This window comes from Lactuca serriola, chromosome 9 (genome assembly GCF_051521515.1).
Source record: "Lactuca serriola cultivar US96UC23 chromosome 9, Lser_US96UC23_V15, whole genome shotgun sequence".
In the NCBI taxonomy this organism is placed as follows: domain Eukaryota; kingdom Viridiplantae; phylum Streptophyta; class Magnoliopsida; order Asterales; family Asteraceae; genus Lactuca; species Lactuca serriola.
In genome coordinates this window covers 124,635,341-124,655,601 of record NC_136416.1, presented here as the reverse complement: position 1 = coordinate 124,655,601, position 20,261 = coordinate 124,635,341, and positions in this window count along the sequence as shown.

The following is a 20,261-nucleotide window of genomic DNA, read 5'->3' as shown; positions in this document are numbered from 1 at the left end:
ACAATACGTAAGAATAACTACTTCCTCATCCGGAACCGTCGTCAAAAGTTTTCAACATACATGACATCATCTGCAAAAAAGTCTTCTATAAGATGATTGTTCATGACTTCGCGATTTCTCCGCAACGGCGACTTTCTTGTTTTAGTTCATGAACATGAATTTCGACCTTGTCGGTTTTGGAAATATGCAACAGTCTTTGTCATGACGGAACCAACAAATAATGCCTCTTCTTGAGTCATCGAATAGGAGGACAAAGATGACGACATTGTGTTTTAGTGGTTTTTTGGAGAGAATATACAGAAAAAGGTGTAAAAATTAAGTTGGGTTGTTTTGGTATTTATAGAGTGATAAAGGGATTAATATATATATATATATATATACATATATTGAGTTATAGGCGTTAGAAAAACAAAAGAATATATATATATATATATATATATATATATATATATATATATATATATATACTTAGAACTCCTGGAATTCTCCCTGTTTCGAGTATGGGTCCTTTGCTTTTAGTAATATGGGCCCATACTACATGCCACATCTACTCATACTTTCCACACGGATCATTCCAGATTTCCTAAGTAGTTGCTCAACCTTCTCAATCACCAATCCCGTTATACCTGGTCGCTCTCCAGCGAATACTCTCCTCTATCAACGTACTCATCTTACTAAGGTCTCTCCCTAGGTTCTCACACTTCTTTGCCATCAGTTGTTGAAGAGCTCCTTATGATGCCAACCATCTACCTCCTGAATATCGTCATATTCACTTAGTAGCTGACTCCCATCATCAAGAGTTCCGCAAAGCATGAAGCAAGCAGCATTCGGGCATCGCATAATCTCCACCGACACGTAAGACCACTCTAGGTTACAAATCCACTTGCTCTACTCACATTCAAAAGGTATCACCGAACTCGAGCAACCCTACCTCTCGCGGGTATCTAACTACTCACTCAATAGGCTCCTCAAATGCTCATCTAGGTATCTCTCCTAGATTACTCCTCTACTCAGTTCTCTCTAAAAGATTCCTGATGGATACTCTTACTCCGCACATACTCAAAGCACATCACGGATAGCAAATATTCCTAGGCTAAGGCATCACAAATCAGGCAACTCTAGCCCTAAAATATGAAATACCTAGCCTATCTTCTAGCATGCATCACTAATATCTCAATAATAACTCATAACACAAATAAGTAAGGGTATTTTGGGAAGTCGCCGTTTAGGCTCTGGCTGATTGTACACACTCCTCCTTCTCGTTTTTCTCTTAGAAACTCTTGCTCATTTTAGGAAAATCATTTCTTTTGAAAAAATTTCTCAAATCTTCAGTTTGAGTCCAGATATACCCGAAGGTGCATCTGAATCCCTCAAACCAAGGCTCTGATACCAACTTGTAACATCATAAATTTTCAAACAAATTTTTCATTTTAAAATCACATAATTCTCATAACATATTTCACAAAAATCCCATTTATTTAATTTACAAAATGCAACTCCATAATTGTTCGATTAATAATCCAGGATCCTCAAAACATAACTCTTTCTCTGGTGTGTACAATCAAGTCGGCGTCTTCCCGCGATCCTAAGAAGAACCTGAAACACATATCACATAACACAGTAAGCACGAAACTTAGTGAGTTCCCCAAAATACCACACATATCTCATTAGCCTCTCATGGGTATACTCAGATAAGACCCTCCGGTTAATGTGTCTCGGTGGAACCCTCTGGTCCCAAAACTTAGGTGGACCCTTCGGTCCTAACTCGGTAAGCTCAGAATAATACACAATATAAATCACAAAGACATAAAGCATGTATCACAATACTCAATATAAGAACATAAGACCCTCCAGTCACACAAAGGTTACCACTCTAGGTAAAGTATAGTGTAACAACAGCAAAATTCAGGTCAAAATTTAAACTTTTATAAAACCATAATTAAGTATACTAAGTGGTAGATATCGTAACAAGGTTTTCATACATATAAAGAACACACAAATCCGAGTTATAACGAAGAAGTTATGACCATTCTAAGATTTCCGACAAAACCGGCAACACCGATTAAACGAAAAACACGAAGTTCCAATACAATACTTTTTAGCCTTAAATATCTAAATGAAAGTAATAGATATCATTAAACCGTGAACGTACATAAAAAGAACGTCCAAATCTGACTTCGTATGAGAAAGTTATGATTTTTCTAAGTTACGGATATAGCAGTAGGCAGCTAAAAACTCGAATCGGAGATCGAGCGACTTTTGGCCGGAATGACCTAAACAAGAATCGAAGGTCTCGACAATGGTAATTCAGCGGTAAAAAGTCTGGCAAAAACCGACGTCAGATAAAGCAGTTATGAATTTCTAAAGAAATTCCTTAATCACGACATTTTAAAAATAAATAAAAAAATTATTTCGAAATTTGCCGACGGAGTCTAAACAAAAGTTGTAGATCATAGTCTCACCTTCGCGTGGATATAAAGAACATCGAAAACGGAGTTTGTATGACGAAGATATGAATTTTAGAAGTTTGCTAAATAATAAAAATATAAATTTAATTAAGCCCCGGTATTATCTGAAGAACGAGTCAGCGGTCCGATCCCTCGTACGCCCAGCGTACCGTCGTACGCCCCGCGTACTCGGATGCTAGGCTCTGGATTGTCCACTTCGCTTCGATGCTTCTTCCGAGGATGCGGTAAGCCATGACGTCTCGTACGCCCTGCGTACGAGCGTACACCCCGCGTACGCGAGGCTTCCAGACCCTATAAAAGGGATGCGAAGGTGCCGGCCATATTTGCTAATTTCCTTCCTTTCTAGCACCGAAGCTCTGCGTTTCAACCCTCGGAGTCATCCCAAGGGCCCGGTTTTCATATCCAAGTTTGAAAGGAAGTTTTACGCTCCCGAGATTCCCGAGAATCCCGAGAAATCCGCTTTCTCGAGTAGAAGTTCTACTCGGTTTTCGTCTCGCTTTCTTCAAGCTATCAAGTGAGTTCATACCCCTACAACCACACTTTAAATGCTTTTTAAACACTTTTAAGGGGGGGAATACAAGTAAACACACGACTAAAATCGTGTGAAACATCGATCTTTTCTTATACTTTTCATACTGTTGTTTTAACTATCTTATGAAGTCATCATCATGCCAAACACCTCACAACACAGCTTTACCCTCTTGGGATACAATATGTTTTATAAATAGAAATAATGTTTTATTTATACGTTTACATACAAATACATCATATCAAGGGTAACATTCTTTACTAAATCATTTTATGCATTCAAAGAACTTATGATTTATGCTTTGTCAAACATTGTGAAAAAGGATAAACTTTGCATACAAAACTACTACTTTAATACAGACTTAGTTGAGAATCCGTGAGACGTGTACATCTTCAAATCATACCTTTTTGCTAAAAGGTACCGCTTCAAGTCCTGTCTATAACCAGAGTCTCCCGTTCGGAGAACGTGTCAAATGTGTATAGATCTATACGGGAAGTCATGATCCCGTGCCCTGACTGTTAGCTACAGTCCGTCCTTTGGGGTGACAGTTTGTCATAACGCTACGACGCCTGAAGAACGTCGCTACAGGCATATTATGTTCAGTATGGTTATAAAACTCATCGGATATACAATTATGATGGTATTATGCTTTTATGAACAAGTAGTTACTAAAACTATTCTTCATCTAACAAGTGCGATCTTCGTATAGGTTTATTATATAAAACTATGCCACACCTTTTAAGCACGTCGGTTGCTTGCGATTTTCGGTCTTAGAGACTGCCAGTTATTTTAGGAAAATAAGGGTTTTTCCCCGCATCTAGAACAAACAACTAATAGGAAAATAAGGGATTTTCCTGGTGCAATTGTTTACAACTTATAACACGAACATTCATATGCATTTCATACTTTTATAAGAAAATAAGGGTTTTTCTTGGAAAACACAACAAATCATATCTCAACTATTAGGGAAAATATGGGATTTTCTGGATCTAATACATTCATTTTCAACACAACGAATCATAACTCTTTTCATTTGAAAATGCCGCGTTTTCTGGAAAACATACACGAACTTTCGAATGGCGTACATTTCTCAAAACACTACTTATGAACTCACCAACTTAATTGTTGACACTTTCTCTTTGAAATAACTTGTATTCTCAAGGAACCGCTAAGTAGGTTTGGAAATCAACTTTTGGGGATTAAACGTGCTGACGTTAATTACTTCTTTTGATAGATGTTTATGTATTTATCTTTTGAACATGTAACGAATACAATTATGTAAACATTTTGGAAACCTTAATATATATGGTGGTGTATACTTTCCTTTCTATGAACTGTTATGATACTGAATATGACGTCCTCCGCCCCCGAACGTTTCCGCCGTTCTGGCTTGGGGGTGTGAAATATAGTGAGAAGACTCTCATTGGATGATGAACAGCTCCTATAGATGTTGCTGTTGCACCGATCTCTAACACTGAAGCAAAATCCACAATTACCCAATTAAGATCTAAATCGAAATCCTCACTCTTTAGGTCTAAGGTAGTCCACTAACTAGCCCATCAAAAACCTAAAACTCATCGGGCCCACCAAGGCCCAATAACAAATGGGCCCTCCCAAGGCCCAACTCTCAAGTCCAAGTAACAAGCCCAACACAAGGGCCTAAGGCATATATATAATATTTCTCTGCTCAAAATATCTAGTACACATGCCCAAAGATCCAGGCCCAACCCTTAAGGCCCAATATAAGATTTAGCCCAAAAAGCCCACAACGAGGTTATGCGGGGCGTACCTCCCTTGGTACACTCATCATATGCAAGCATGCACGAAATCTGATCGGAGACATCAACCCAGTACGTGGGGCGTACTAGGATTACGCTTGGCGGACGTCTAGTATGGCTTTTCTCACTTTCTTGGTCATAACATGTTAAGACCTTAGCTCATATCACAGATCTGGACTCCCTAGAGGCTCTTACTCCATAAAGTCTTTGACTTTAAGCCTTTACATGGCTGATAAGGTCACAAACACCCAAAACTCTCATTCTCTTATCTCAAAATGATCATATCTCATGCACGGGTTAATTCTAATGTCCAAGTCTCAATTTTTATGACACTCTACTCCTAAAGACACTCAAAGGAGCTGCTCATAATCTTTGGAGCTCATTTTCTCATAAAGCATACAACTTTGGGACCAAAATCCTAAAATGGTCTAACATGATGCACAAAACAAAAAAGTGAGAAATCTTTGAGCTTTATACCTCCAAATGAATCTCCCAACACAGATATGCTTAGATCTATAGCCTGGACTCCCACTCCTTCTTCTTCAAAGCTCCTTCTTCACTCCAAGAACACACAAAATCACTTAAATGCTCTCAAATGGACACACACAAGCTCAAGAATGAGGATTAGGGTTTGAGAGGGTTGATTGTCTGAGGATGGTGGCCAGGAATGAGGCCATCTTATTCTTTATATAGGGACATCCCTTCATTTAGGGTTTTCACTCAGTGCCTAGTACGCCCAGCGTACCCTATGGTACGCCTAGCATACTAGGTGGGTCCGCTCAAAAGTCATGCACATGAGTACGCTAAGCGTACTCACACGTACGCCCAGCGTACTCAGCTGCCACATTTCTCAAATAAGGGACCTATCTTGATAAAACCTCAAACTTCCATAGGTTCCCATGATATAACTCTGTTTCCAATGAACCTCATATCCACAAAAAGGTCACAAGAAGCCCTACCCTTCTAGAAACTCGTCGCAGCCCTGAGGCTTCCTCATACCCGAGTTGCAGCCCACGATCCCTAATCACGGGCGATCTGAAACAGGATGTTACACTAACAATCTTGCACCCTAGCTGTTAGCTACAGTTACACCGGCAAGTCTTTGGTGACAAATCTCATAACATTCTGACACCTGAAGAACGTCGTGAAGGGCCATCTATATCATTAGCACGGTTATAATAACTCACATGGGGTATTAACATTACATTTGGTTTACAGGGCTAGCATACATTCATATGGTTTTATATAAGAATAAAACTACGTAATACTACTTCCGAGTACAACAATACTTATACATTTTTGGTGTTTGGGTTTTTAAGACTACGACTCATTTTAAGAAAATATTGGATTTTCTGGAATCACTAACTATCATATTAGCAATACATTTGGTTTAAATGGCTAACATACATTCAAATGGTTTCATATAAAGTAAAACCATTTATTGGGAATATATATATATATATATATATATATATATATATATATATATATATGTGTGTGTGTGTGTGTGTGTATATCAAATGACCATGAGCTTGGTTGCTTTCAAAGTAATTTTTAAGTATGAAATTACTTATGTAACATAACAGTTTGGTTTTCATGGATATTCAAAGGTTCACTACAAACACGGTTTTTTTAAAGTATGGGTTACTTATACAAAAGATACATTTTGGCTTTCAAGGAGTTATTACAAACACAGTTACAATATGGATTTACTTATACATAAATACATTTTTGGGATTTTAGAGACTCATTACAAACACGGTTTTTAACTATCGTTATACATACAAAGATAATACTTTTTAGACTTATTAAAAGTATTACTGCGTTAGCAGAAAACCTGTGACAATCACCAACCTTGTGTTGACTCTCAAAATTACATCTATTCTTAGGAAATTACTTAACAGACATTCAAGACGAATTGGATTACAGGTGACCTAGTTTACTTGTTGTTGTATTATATGTCTATCTATAAAGGCAATTCATGTGTTATTATTATTTATAAAAACATTGTATTCAAATCTCAGGATGGAACATGAATGCTACTTTGTTCATTGTTGTACTTGTACTATATATTCAATTTGCATGTGATCCATGAACTTTTTCGTACAGCCCGACATGTTCCACCGCCTTGGCCGGGGGTGTGACAAATTTCAAATAGCTCCAACTTAGAAAAAGAACTTTCTAAGAACTTGTCTTCTAGAATAACAGTTATTAGGATTCGTTGAAAATCCATCCTAAACAATCATTTAGGATAATCTATGTAAATGCAGTTAGTAGATGTTATTGTGGTTAAGTTTATTGGCTAACATAAACTTCATAACTCCATACCTTCAAGATAAGGGTAAACCATTACATCCTTAGTCTAATGAAAGTATTTAATCCACTTGTTTGGTTTGAATATATATATATATATATATATATATATATATATATATATATATATTCAATATATATTTATTGCGGTGAGCATAATTTCAAAAAATGTTATAAAGTAAATAGTTCTTTAAAAAACATCATATAATAGACTTCAAGGTCTAGTTTTACCCTCTTCAAAAACTTGTACTATCAACATTCAGCTAGTGGCCAGGTGACCCTATCCCACCAGAGAATACGAAGGCCCCCTCGAACATCAAAAGATAGATCAAAGTGACTAGGTGATCCTGTGCCATAAGAAACTTACTAATGACGAGTGAGTGTTTTTGTCGGAATGAGTTGTGAATCAATTCCACAACTCCTAAGATGTTCCAAGAAGATTTGGTTTACAAAAATCATTTTCTTTATCACAAGGAAAGGTTAATGATGATCTCATTAAGTCGAATCTCAATCTTCACTATGAAACAATTTGAGGAAATCAAAGGTTTCGACAATAACGAATAAAAGTCGTCCGTGAAATTGGTTAAACATCTATCACCAAATCTATTCATGGATTGAAAGATTACATACATCACTTATGTATAATTCTTTATCAAGCCCTTTGTTCTTTAACTACTAATAAATAAAGACACTTGCGACTCATCTTCCCATATAAATAGTATTCACATATATAAAACGAATCAAGCTCATTTGACTTCAAAATTCCTTCCTTTTGAAGTTGGTACATATGTTTCGTATTTATATAGTCATGATGATTATGACATAGATAAGTTTGAATCAAATATCATTTGATTAATTAGGTGTTATGATTAAAACCATCAATTTAATGAAAGCTTATAGATTTATTTAATAATTAACATTATGAGAAAAAAAATTAACACATAATACATCATTTCAGAACATGAATGTGAACATCCATTAAAAAATAAGTAAATCTAGATTTATTCATAAATTTACAACTGTTACATGTCCCTATAAAATAGGTACAAAACATCTATTGTTGAAATAAAAGACTATAACAACACTTGTTATATCTTCAACATGAAATACCATTCATTTGTAACCAGTTGATTATTTCTTTCTGACAACCCGAAGTTTGTTCCGTCATTGTAACCCGTTTCGTCAATAAAATTTGTCGTTTTCGAATTGTTTCCGTTTCGTTATTAAATAAAGTCATTAATTTGGAGACTTCTATTATGACTTAATGGGTGTCCAAACACATTAGAAACTCATGATAACGTCCCAATTTAATAATTGGAAGATTTTTAGATTCGACCATATCGGGTTACGGCAACCTAATCGGGTGCAACCAAAAGCCTCGTCTAACGTCAGTATCGGGTAGAATTCCTCCGGGCCATAAACTCAACCCCTATATAAGGGATTGAGTGACATCATTTTGAAGCTTTTTATCTCTCTCTCTCTCTAAAACTCGAAATTGATCCAAACCCCCCCCCCCTTTCAAGCCTCAAATTGTTAAGCAATCTATCCTAACTTGTTGTTTAACTTGATTGGTATGCAAATTCATGTTTGAATCACTTCAAAACACCCATGAACATGTTTTTATAGTTGGGAACACCTCTAAAGAGGGTTTTGAAGCCCCAAAACCCCTCCAAACCACTTATAGTGCTTAGTTATGACCTTTGGACTTGCAGGAATGGACTTAGAGTACCAAAATCTTACCATTTAGGGGGTAAAACTGAGTTTACGGCCCAAGAACATGATTGGACCGTAAACCCTCATTCATAGACCTTAAACACCTTTTAAAGTGTTAAATTGCCCCTTAAACACCTCCAAAAGCTTCTATGAGCTTCCATGAGTGCATAGAGCCTTATATTCCATCATGAGATGCACCAAAACATATACAAATGGGTCAAACTTGAGTTTACGGCCCAAGAACATTCTTGGACCGTAAAAACCCCTTCTTAGAACATAAACTCCTCCAAAGGGTGTTAAAGTTCCCTTAACACCTTGTATGGCTTAGAATTGGACCTAGAACTTTGTATGCTTAACCTACAACCACCAATTCACAAGAATCGTGAGCAAGCATGAGTTTATGGCCATAAACTCATATGTTTACGGTAGTAAACTCATCAAGAGCATCTTCATAGACCGTAAACTCCTTTTCCAAGGTAAATTCAAGTCCCGATCACTTCCTAAGCCATGGAATCAACCCTAGAACCTTCCTTTGTGCATTGTTTGACCATTTATCATCCAAGAGCACACCACCCATGAGTTTACGACCGTAAACTCATGAGGATATGGTCATTAGGCCGTAAACTCCTCAAAGGGCTTACTCTTGAAGAGTAAACTCCATATCCAAGCCTTACACGTCCGTAGATGCCACCCGGGTCACTCCAAACACTTGATTTGAAGTGTTTTCGCGTCTTGGAGTGTATAATCTCATCTAATTAGTGAGTCAAAGTCTAATTAGATATAATTGTGTATCATTTCGTATTACATAGGAACCTTGCGCGTTATCAAGCCCCAAACTGACATCTAGCATCCAAACCGACTCGTTTCTCGACTGGTGAGTTCATACCCCAACGCCTTTTTTAGTGTTTTTCAATGTTTTCAGGGGGGATACAAGCAAACTATAAATGTTTTCGAAACTTAAAAATTGATGTAATTTTATAAATATCTGGCAAACTTTTAGATATCCTTACCCCTTATGTATTATACGGAGCATAAGGGATGTTTTATCGAATATAGCTACATGGATATCAGTAAAGGAAACAATCAAACTAATCAAATTATTATGGGAATAATTTGGGATCTTCGGTTCTCATTTTATGAATTCGGATTTCATGCAATGTTAATAGATAAACTATGTCTGATTCAGTTTATCTATGTTTAATGTAAAGTATTATGCCAGATAGTTTCTTTGTATTCTACTATTTATAATCTATTATGTTTTGAAACGATTATTATGTTTGTTAACGACCGAGAACACCGTGAATAATTTAATACTACCTTGTGAGACTATCTTCATTAAACCCTTCGGGTCATCAATAAATCCTCCTCGGAAGTGTAACCAGAGTCTCCTAGAGGGAGAGCGTGGAATTTGTGAATAGATTTATTCGGGACTGACAATCCCACACCTTAACTGCTAGCTACATTTAGGCGGGCATGCCTGGGGTGACAAATTCTGGATATCGTCCGACACCTAAAGAACGTCAAGGAGGTCTCGTTGTCATATTAGCATGGTTACCCGACTCACAATACGTATTAAAACATAGTTTATTCATGGATTTTATATCTATCTTTGATCTATTACGGGATGGTATTCCCATGGTTTTCAATCTATAGAATTTATATCTAGTACGGGATGTTATTCCATGGTTTTCAATCTATAGATTTTGTATCTAGTGCGGGATGGTAATCCCATGGTTTTCAATCTATAGTTTTATGTATTAAAACTACCTACTGTTGTACGGGATGGTATTCCCATGGTTTCAATCTATAGTTTTACTTATTAAACTATATATTGTTGTACCGAACGGAATTCAGAAGTTTTAACTAAACTGTCTTTATAAGAAAATATGGGATTTTGTTGGATAACAACTTTTCAGAAAACTAAAGGAAACATGTTCATTTCCAGAAAACAAAACACTTATGAACTCACCAGCTTTATGCTGATTTTCAAATTGCTTGTATTCTCAGGTCCGCATTAGACAGGTACTCAGCAATCCTTTTGGCGAAGATGGAGTTCGTAGAAGACACATCTTTACTTTTGTTCATATATACATATGTATAACACTTGTAACAATTTACTTTTAAACAAATCTCAATTCTATTATGTAATGTAACGGTTGTTTACTTCGCTTACTATGTACATTGGTTATGATACTTAACATGAAGTCACCTCCGCCCCGGAACGTTTCCGCCCTGGGTTTCGGGGTGTGACAGATTGGTATCAGTGCCCTTGTTTATAGTGAATTAAGTATACCAAACCTTACATGGTATAAGACTATAAACACTAAGGGGCCTAAGTGCTCTGAACTAAAAGTATACTTCAAAATATAAGTATTTTCAAAAATATATAAGTATACCTAACCGTCGAAATCCGTAACTATGAGTAGAACAAAACATAAGTAAATGGGTGTTGGACGTTGTGGTTAAACCTGGGCAGTTATGTAGTCGTTTCTAGGGTCAATATAGCCTGATCAACTATATTCATTCGAGACACGGCCAACATGTGCTTGGGAGTGACTGTGGTGTTCAGCATGCCTAAAACTTACCCAATATCCAAACAATGAGCCGTTGTCGCAGCGAATCATGAAATACTATGGGGGTATTTCTAGAGCCAACTTCGTTGTAGAAATCCTCATTCGAGCGTTGCTCCTCAATCATCTCTTTTAGCGATAGTTTATATGCTTTGATAATTCATTCCTGCTTTATCGCTTAATAGAATTCCATATCTGTCATATCTCTTGATTCAAATCAGAGGACTTACCATCCTCTCTTTCCTGATCTTTATAGATCAAGATGCCTCCAAGAAAGAGACCCAGCTCAACGAACAACAATCCTCCTCCGCCACCACCTCCTCCTCAATTTGACCCTGTGATGTTCCAGGTAGCTGTTACTGCCGCAGTAACAGCCACCATGTCTCAAATGAACCCCGGTGGTTCCGGTGGTCCAGGAGGTGGTAACCAACCTCAAAACCAGTATGGTGGTCAGGGACACCGGAAGGAGTGTTCCTACAAAGATTTTATGAACGCGAAACCCACATCCTTCGATGGCACTGGAGGTGTCATTTCCCTAACCCAATGGTTCGAGAAAATCGAATCTATCTTTGAAATCTATGCCTGTTTGGAATCTGATAAAGTGAAGTTCGCCGCTTGTACCTTCACCGATAAAGCCTTGACTTGGTGGAACGGCCGAGTCAAATCCTTAACTCTACCTGTAGCTAATGTTATCGGTTGGGAGGCCATGAAGGATCTTCTACTTGCTGAATACTGCCCGTGGGGCGAGATGCAGAAATTGGAGCATGAACTATGGAATCTAAAGATGAAAGGTTATGACATCGTCGCTTATACCTCTAGATTCGAAGGCTTGGTGCTGCTCTGTCCGGGAATGGTTACCCCAGAGAGTAAAAAGATAGAAAGGTTTATCTGGGGGCTGACCCAGCCAACCAAAGGGAATGTTTTGGCCGCAAAGCCAGACACTTTCGACAGCGCTAAATGTCTGGCGCAAACCCTGATTGATTACGGAGACAACCCCGATGAAGAGACCACCACTCCTGAGCTGGTTAAAAGTAGTGGTGGAAGTAAAAAAGAAATTCTGGAAAAAACGGAAGGCCCAAAGTTCACAAGGATCCTCTAAGAAACAACAAACGGTAGCAGTCCACGCTGCTACTGCCCCTGTTGTTGTTTCTGCTGTCAGATCCACAGCTCAGGCTCCTACCAGCGGATATACCGGTACCCTTCCTTGGTGCAACAAGTGCAACTACCATCATCGTACTCCCAGGCCATGTCGTGAAAGACTCTACAACAGCTGTGGCAAGAAGGGCCACCTTGCTCGAAACTGCAGAAAGCCAGCCCAACCAATAAATCAATCTTCCGGAGCGGGTGTCGGTCAGACCTGCTATATTTATGGTGAAGTTGGGCACTTCAAGAGGAACTGCCGCAAGGCAGCAACAACTGGCAATACAGGGAGAGTCCTAGCTATGGGACAAGAAGAGGCTGTCGCCGACCCCACTGTTGTCTCGGGTACGTTCCTTCTCGACAAATCTTATGCTAGTATCCTTTTCGATTCTGGTGTTGAACGTAGTTTTGTTAGCCATTCATTCAAACACCTTCTTAAACATAATCCACAATCATTAACCGAAACATTTACGGTCAAGATGGCTAACGGTGAGAAAGAAAACGCTAGCGATATCTTCATAGGTTGTACCCTTACCCTGAACGACCATTCTTTTCCCATCGATCTTATGCCAGTCTCCATAAGGAGCTTTGATGTTATCATTGGCATGGATTGGTTGAGTTCCAATCATGCTGATATCCTTTGTTACGAAAAAGCCATCCGTCTCAACCTCCCCTATGGCCAGACTCTCATGATCTATGGCGATAAGCTTAGCTCCAATCTTCGTATCATTTCCTGCATCAAAGCTCAAAAGCTTCTACGGAAGGAGTGCCAAGCATTCCTAGCTCATGTCATCAACGAGAAACAGGAAGTTAAAGACCTTGAGAGCATCCCCAAAGTTTGCAACTTTCCTGATGTCTTTCCCGAAGAACTCCCGGGAATTCCTCTCGAGCGTCAAGTTCAATTTCGTATCGACCTAATCCCTGGAGCTACCCCCGTAGCCAAGTCTCCATATCGCCTAGCTCCAGCAGAAATGCAGGAGTTATCCAGCCAACTCAACGAGCTACTCAGCAAAGGGTTCATCAGACCAAGTTCCTCACCCTGGGGAGCTCCGGTATTGTTTGTGAAAAAGAAAGATGGATCCTGCCGAATGTGCATCGACTATTGTGAGCTAAATAAGTTGACCATCAAGAACCGATATCCTCTTCCTCGAATCGATGACCTCTTCGACCAACTTCAGGGAGCCAGCTACTTCTCAAAGATAGACCTTAGGTCAGGGTACCATCAGCTACGAGTTCATGAGAGTGATGTTTCCAAAACAGCTTTCAGGACTCGGTATGGACACTACGAGTTCGTAGTGATGCCCTTCGGTCTAACCAATGCATCGGCTGTTTCATGGACCGAATCTGGACTCCAAAGTATGGGGGATTCAGGGAAGTTGTCATGGAGGAAGCACACAAGACCAGATACTCTGTTTACCCAGGTTCGGATAAGATGTACCTAGATCTCAAGAGACAGTATTGGTGGCCAAACATGAAAGCCGAGATCGCTACTTTTGTGGGCAAGTGCTTGACTTGCGCCAAGGTAAAATTTGAGTACTAGAAACCTTCGGGTCTGCTCCAGCAGCCCGAAATACCTGAATGGAAATGGGAGATGATTACTATGTATTTCATCACCAAGTTACCCAAATCTCCGAGTGGGTACGATACCATTTGGATAATTGTCGATCGTTTGACAAAATCCGCTCGCTTCATTCCAATCAAAGAATCATTCAAGATGGAAAGACTCACGCGAGTCTACATCCAAGAGATAGTCCGACTACACGGTGTACCTATGTCCATTATCTCTGATCGAGATAGCAGGTTTACCTCAAGGTTTGGGCAGTCCCTTCAGAAGGCTCTGGGAACTAAGATGGATATGAGTACGGCTTATCATCCTCAGACACATGGACAGAGTGAGAGAACTATCCAAACCCTGGAAGACATGCTTAGAGCATGCGTCATTGATTTCGGAAAGTCGTGGGACACATATTTACCTTTGATAGAGTTCTCGTATAACAACAGTTAGCACTCCAGCATCAAGGATGCCCCATTTGAAGCCCTCTACGGTCGTAATTGCAGATCCCCTTTGTGCTGGGCCGAGGTAGGGGACACGTAGCTAGCCAAGAGTTGATTCCCCGATAGTGCTCTCACTATTCCTGAAATTATCCGCGAAACCACCAAGAAAATCATCCAAATCCGAGAATGATTGAAAGCTTCACGATACCGACAGAAGAGTTACGCTGATATACGACGGAAACCTCTCGAATTCCAGGTTGGAGACTGTGTCCTGTTGAAGGTCTCGCCCTGGATAGGCATGGTACGCTTCGGAAAGAGTGGGAAACTTAACCTGAGGTACATTGGACCTTTCGAGATCCTCGCCAGGATCGGTCCTGTAGCCTATAAACTCCGATTACCCCAAAAACTTAGTAACATCCATCCTGTATTCCACGTCTCGAATCTTAAGAAGTGTTTATCCGACAAAACCCTCGTGATCCCTCTAGATGAGATCAAGATCAACGAAAACTTGAACTATTTGGAGGAACCTATCGAAATCATGGATCGAGAAATCAAACGTACGAAGGAAAGCCACATCCCGATAGTGAAGGTTCGCTGGAACTCCAAGCGGGGACCCGAATTCAATTGGGAGCGCGAAGACTCGATGAAGCAGAAGTATCTACATCTCTATTCAAATCCATGATTTGTATTTTAATGTTAAATTTCGGGAAAAAATTCCCTCTAACGGGGGGATAATGCGACAACCCGAAGTTTGTTCCGTCATTGTAACCCGTTTCGTTAATAAAATTTGTCGTTTTCGAATTGTTTCCGTTTCGTTATTAAATAAAGTCATTAATTTGGAGACTTCTATTATGACTTAATGGGTGTCCAAACACATTAGAAACTCATGATAACGTCCCAATTTAATAATTGGAAGATTTTTAGATTCGACCATATCGGGTTACGGCAACTTAATCGGGTACGACCAAAAGCCTCATCTAACGTAAGTATCGGGTAGAATTCCTCCGGGCCATAAACTCAACCCCTATATAAGGGATTGAGTGACATCATTTTGAAGCTTTTTCTCTCTCACTTAAATCACTCTCTCTCACTACTCTCTCTCTCTCTCTCTCTCTCTCTCTCTCTCTCTAAAACACGAAATTGATCCAAAAACCCCCCTTTCAAGCCTCAAATTGGTAAGCAATCTATCCTAACTTGTTGTTTAACTTGATTGGTATGCAAATTCATGTTTGAATCACTTCAAAACACCCATGAACATGTGTTTACGGTTGGGAACATCTCCCAAAACCGTGAACACCTCTAAAGAGGGTTTTGAAGCCCCAAAACCCCTCCAAACCACTTCTAGTGCTTAGTTATGACCTTTGGACTTGCAGGAATGGACTTAGAGCACCAAAATCTTACCATTTAGGGGGTAAACATGAGTTTACGGCCCAATAACATTCTTGGACCGTAAACCCTCATTCATAGACCTTACACGCCTTTTAAAGTGTTAAATTGCCCCTTAAACACCTCCAAAAGCTTCTATGAGCTTCCATGAGTGCATAGAGCCTTATATTCCATCATGAGATGCACCAAAACATATACAAATGCGTCAAACTTGAGTTTATGGCCGAAGAATATTTTTGGACCATAAACACACCTTCTTACACCATAAACTCCTCCAAAGGGTGTTAAAGTGCCCTTAACACCTTGTATGGCTTAGAATTGGACCTAGAACTTTGTATGCTTAACTTACAACCACCAATTCACAAGAATCATGATAAAGCATGAGTTTATGGCCGTAAAATCATGTGTTTACGGTAGTAAACTCATCAAGAGCATCTTCATAGACCGTAAACTCCTTTTCCAAGGTAAATTCAAGTCCCGATCACTTCCTAAGCCATGGAATCAACCCTAGAACCTTCCTTTGTGCATTGTTTGACCATTTATCATCCAAGAACACACCACCCATGAGTTTACGGCCGTAAACTCATGGGGATATGGTCATTAGGCCGTAAACTCCTCAAAGGGCTTACTCTTGAAGAGTAAACTCCATATCCAAGCCTTACACGTCCGTAGATGCCACCCGGGTCACTCCAAACACTTGATTTGAAGTGTTTTCGCATCTTGGAGTGTATAATCTCATCTAATTAGTGAGTCAAAGTCTAATTAGATATAATTGTGTATCATTTCATATCACATACGAACCTCGCGCGTTATCAAGCCCCGAACTGACATCTAGCATGCAAACCGACTCGTTTCTCGACTGGTGAGTTCATACCCCTACGCCTTTTTTAGTGCTTTTCAGAGGTTTCAGGGGGGATACAAGCAAACTATAAATGTTTTCGAAACTTAAAAACTTATGTAATTCTATAAATATCTGGCAAACTTTTAGATATCCTTACCCCTTATGTATTATGCGGAGCATAAGGGATGTTTTATCGAATATAGCTACATGGATTTCAGTAAAGGAAACAATCAAACTAATCAAATTATTATGGGAATAATTTGGGATCTTTAGTTCTCATTTTATGAATTCAAATTTCATGTAATGTTAATAGATAAACTATGTCCGATTCAGTTTATCTCTGTTTAATGTAAAGTATTATGCCAGATAGTTTCTTTGTATTCTACTATGTATACTCTATTATGTTTCAAAACGATTATTATCTTTGTTAAAGACCGAGAACACCGTGAATAATTAAATACTAGCTTGTGAGACTATCTTCATTAAACCCTTCGCGTCATCAATAAATCCTCCCCGGAAGTGTAACCAGAGTCTCCTAGAGGGAGAGCGTGGAATTTGTGAATAGATCTATTTGGGACTGACAATCCCACACCTTAACTGCTAGCTACAGTTAGGCGGGCATGCCTGGTGTGACAAATTCTAGATATCGTCTGACGCCTAAAGAACGTCAAGGAGGTCTCGTTGTCATATTAGCATGGTTACCCGACTCACAATACGTATTAAAACATGGTTTATTCACGGATTTTATATCTATCTTTGATCTATTACGGGATGGTATTCCCATGGTTTTCAATCTATAGAATTTATATCTAGTACGGGATGTTATTCCCATGGTTTTCAATCTATAGATTTTATATCTACTGCGGGATGGTAATCCCATGGTTTTCAATCTATAGTTTTATGTATTAAAACTACCTACTGTTGTACGGGATGGTATTCCCATGGTTTCAATCTATAGTTTTACGTATTATACTATATACTGTTGTACCAAACGGAATTTAGAAGTTTTAACTAAATTGTCTTTATAAGAAAATATGGGATTTTCTTGGATAACAACTTTTCAGAAAAATCAAGGAAACATGTTCAGTTCCAGAAAACAAAACACTTATGAACTCACCAGCTTTATGCTGATTTTCAAACTGCTTGTATTCTCAGGTCCGCATTAGACAGGTACTCAGCAATCCTTTTGGCGAAGATGGAGTTCGTAGAAGACACATCTTTACTTTTGTTCATATATACATATGTATAACACTTGTAACACTTTACTTTTAAACAAATGTCAATTCTATTATGTAATGTAATGGTTGTTTTCTTCGCTTACTATGTACATTGGTTATGATACTTAACATGAAGTCACCTCCGCCCCGGAACGTTTCCGCCCTGGGTTTTGGGGTGTGACATTCTTCCAATCATCAACACATAACATCAATTATTTGTGTCACTTGAATTATAACATACTCAAGTGAATGGTGGAAAAAGAAATAGTTCTATCATATAGATATTTGAAGTCTTATCCAAGTCAGACTTCTTCAGCTCGATGAGATGAGAGGAGCAATTCCTCCTTTAGTGTCCAGTTTCTTCCACGACAGAAACAACACTAATCATTTGGATCCTTTCTCGATTTCTATGTTCATGTTCTATATCCCTTAACTAAACTATAAGTCAATTTGAGTAAATAATCTCTTAGACTTCCTTTATTCAATGCTTGAACAGACTTGGAGTACTTTCTAGTGTTCGGATTGAATATCTGTTTACTTGATGAGACATCTAATATGTTTCATAATTATCCAAGACTTTCTGCAAGTCAAGGCTAATTACTCCAGTATGATATGAGATACATCAATATCATCACAATAATGCTTCTATTAAAGCATCATTATCAGACTGACTGGTTTGAAGAGGTTGTTCAGGTATGAGATCTTTCATTATATATAATTTCTATATATCCTTAAGGTGGAAACTCAAGATATTATACCAGTTATGGAAATTCTAACCATCAAATGTTAATATCTCTTGGAACTCAACAAGAGGGGATTTTGAAGGGATTTAAATTATTAACAGTTATCAATAAAATTTAACAAAGTTTCATTTAGTATTTTCAATATTTAGTCTTTAAAAATTAATACCTTTATTGTTTCTTAACATATTAATTTATTAAAGTCTAGGATCCAAGTAACGAAACAAGTAAATGGTTAGGTGACATTTATCCCATTAACTTAATCAAACTCGGTAGATAATGATTACCAATTGCATACAATATGTAACTCCTAAATTATGGGATCTTAAACAACTATTGCTTAACTTGGCATGTTTATCCCATCTATGCCTCAAACCTCTCATACTTAGGTGACCTTTATCACACAAGATTACGATCAAGTCATCCTACTTGAAACAACTTGTAGTATTGTAACTTTCCAGTGACAAGACAACCCTTTAGAAACTAGAAACTACAAAACTACCCCAAATATCATAAGAAAATCCTAATGACCAGGTGACCTTGTGCCATTAAGACCGTTAAAATGATAATGAGTATTTTTTAAAAGGACGACAATGACTTAAATTTTAGAAAATGTTTTATATATGTTTTAAAATTATAGTTTATAAAGCTTGGTCTCATGAAGATTGCATGCATCCAACAATTCATGTACCCTTTTTTAAAATTCATATCACTTGTTATGAGGTTCTTTAGGTGTCAAATAAAACTTCATTTTATTTGCCATTAACCGCAATTAATTACAAACTAAAATCTGATATTTTAAAGTTTAGTTGTAGATCGGTTTTAAGAACCGGTAATAGTCTTAATAAAACTTCATTTTATATTTATGACTTGGAGTTTTCGAAGGGTTATAAAATCACCAATTTAAATCTAATTTTAACAATAAAAAACTTATGACTTCATGAATTTATAGATTAAACTCATTTTATTTTATAAACTCAATTTTATGCATCTTATGATAAAAGTCATATTTTAATAAACCAAAACTTGGGTGATGATAGTTATTTTTAAATCTCATTTGACATGAATTATTAAGTTTTAAATCTCATTTGACATGCATTATTTAGTTATGTTGAAACCACCAGTATCATATATTAAGTTTCGACGCAAAAAATAATCACTAGTTTTATTATTTGCCGTTATAACGCGATAAAATGATTTTAGTCTTTTTAATAAAAATTCCTTATTTATTAAAAATACATGAAGTTTATATAATGTTTAAACATCTTTTAAACCATTTAAAATATTTTAAAGTTTGGTATTTATAAGTTTTACAATAAAACTATTTTTAACAAAAAGTCGATTTTTATCCGGTAACCGGTAAAAACGTTTTTATAAATATTCATTTAAAAACATCTTATGTTATATTTTAAATATTTTTACTCAAACTCCAAGTGATATTATCTTATATTAAAATGTTTTTTGGCATGTAAAAATCATTTTCATACACAAAACATAACATACAATAACATAAAAATAAATATCAGATGCATGCATTATAATATATATATAAACCAAGCTATATCTACTAA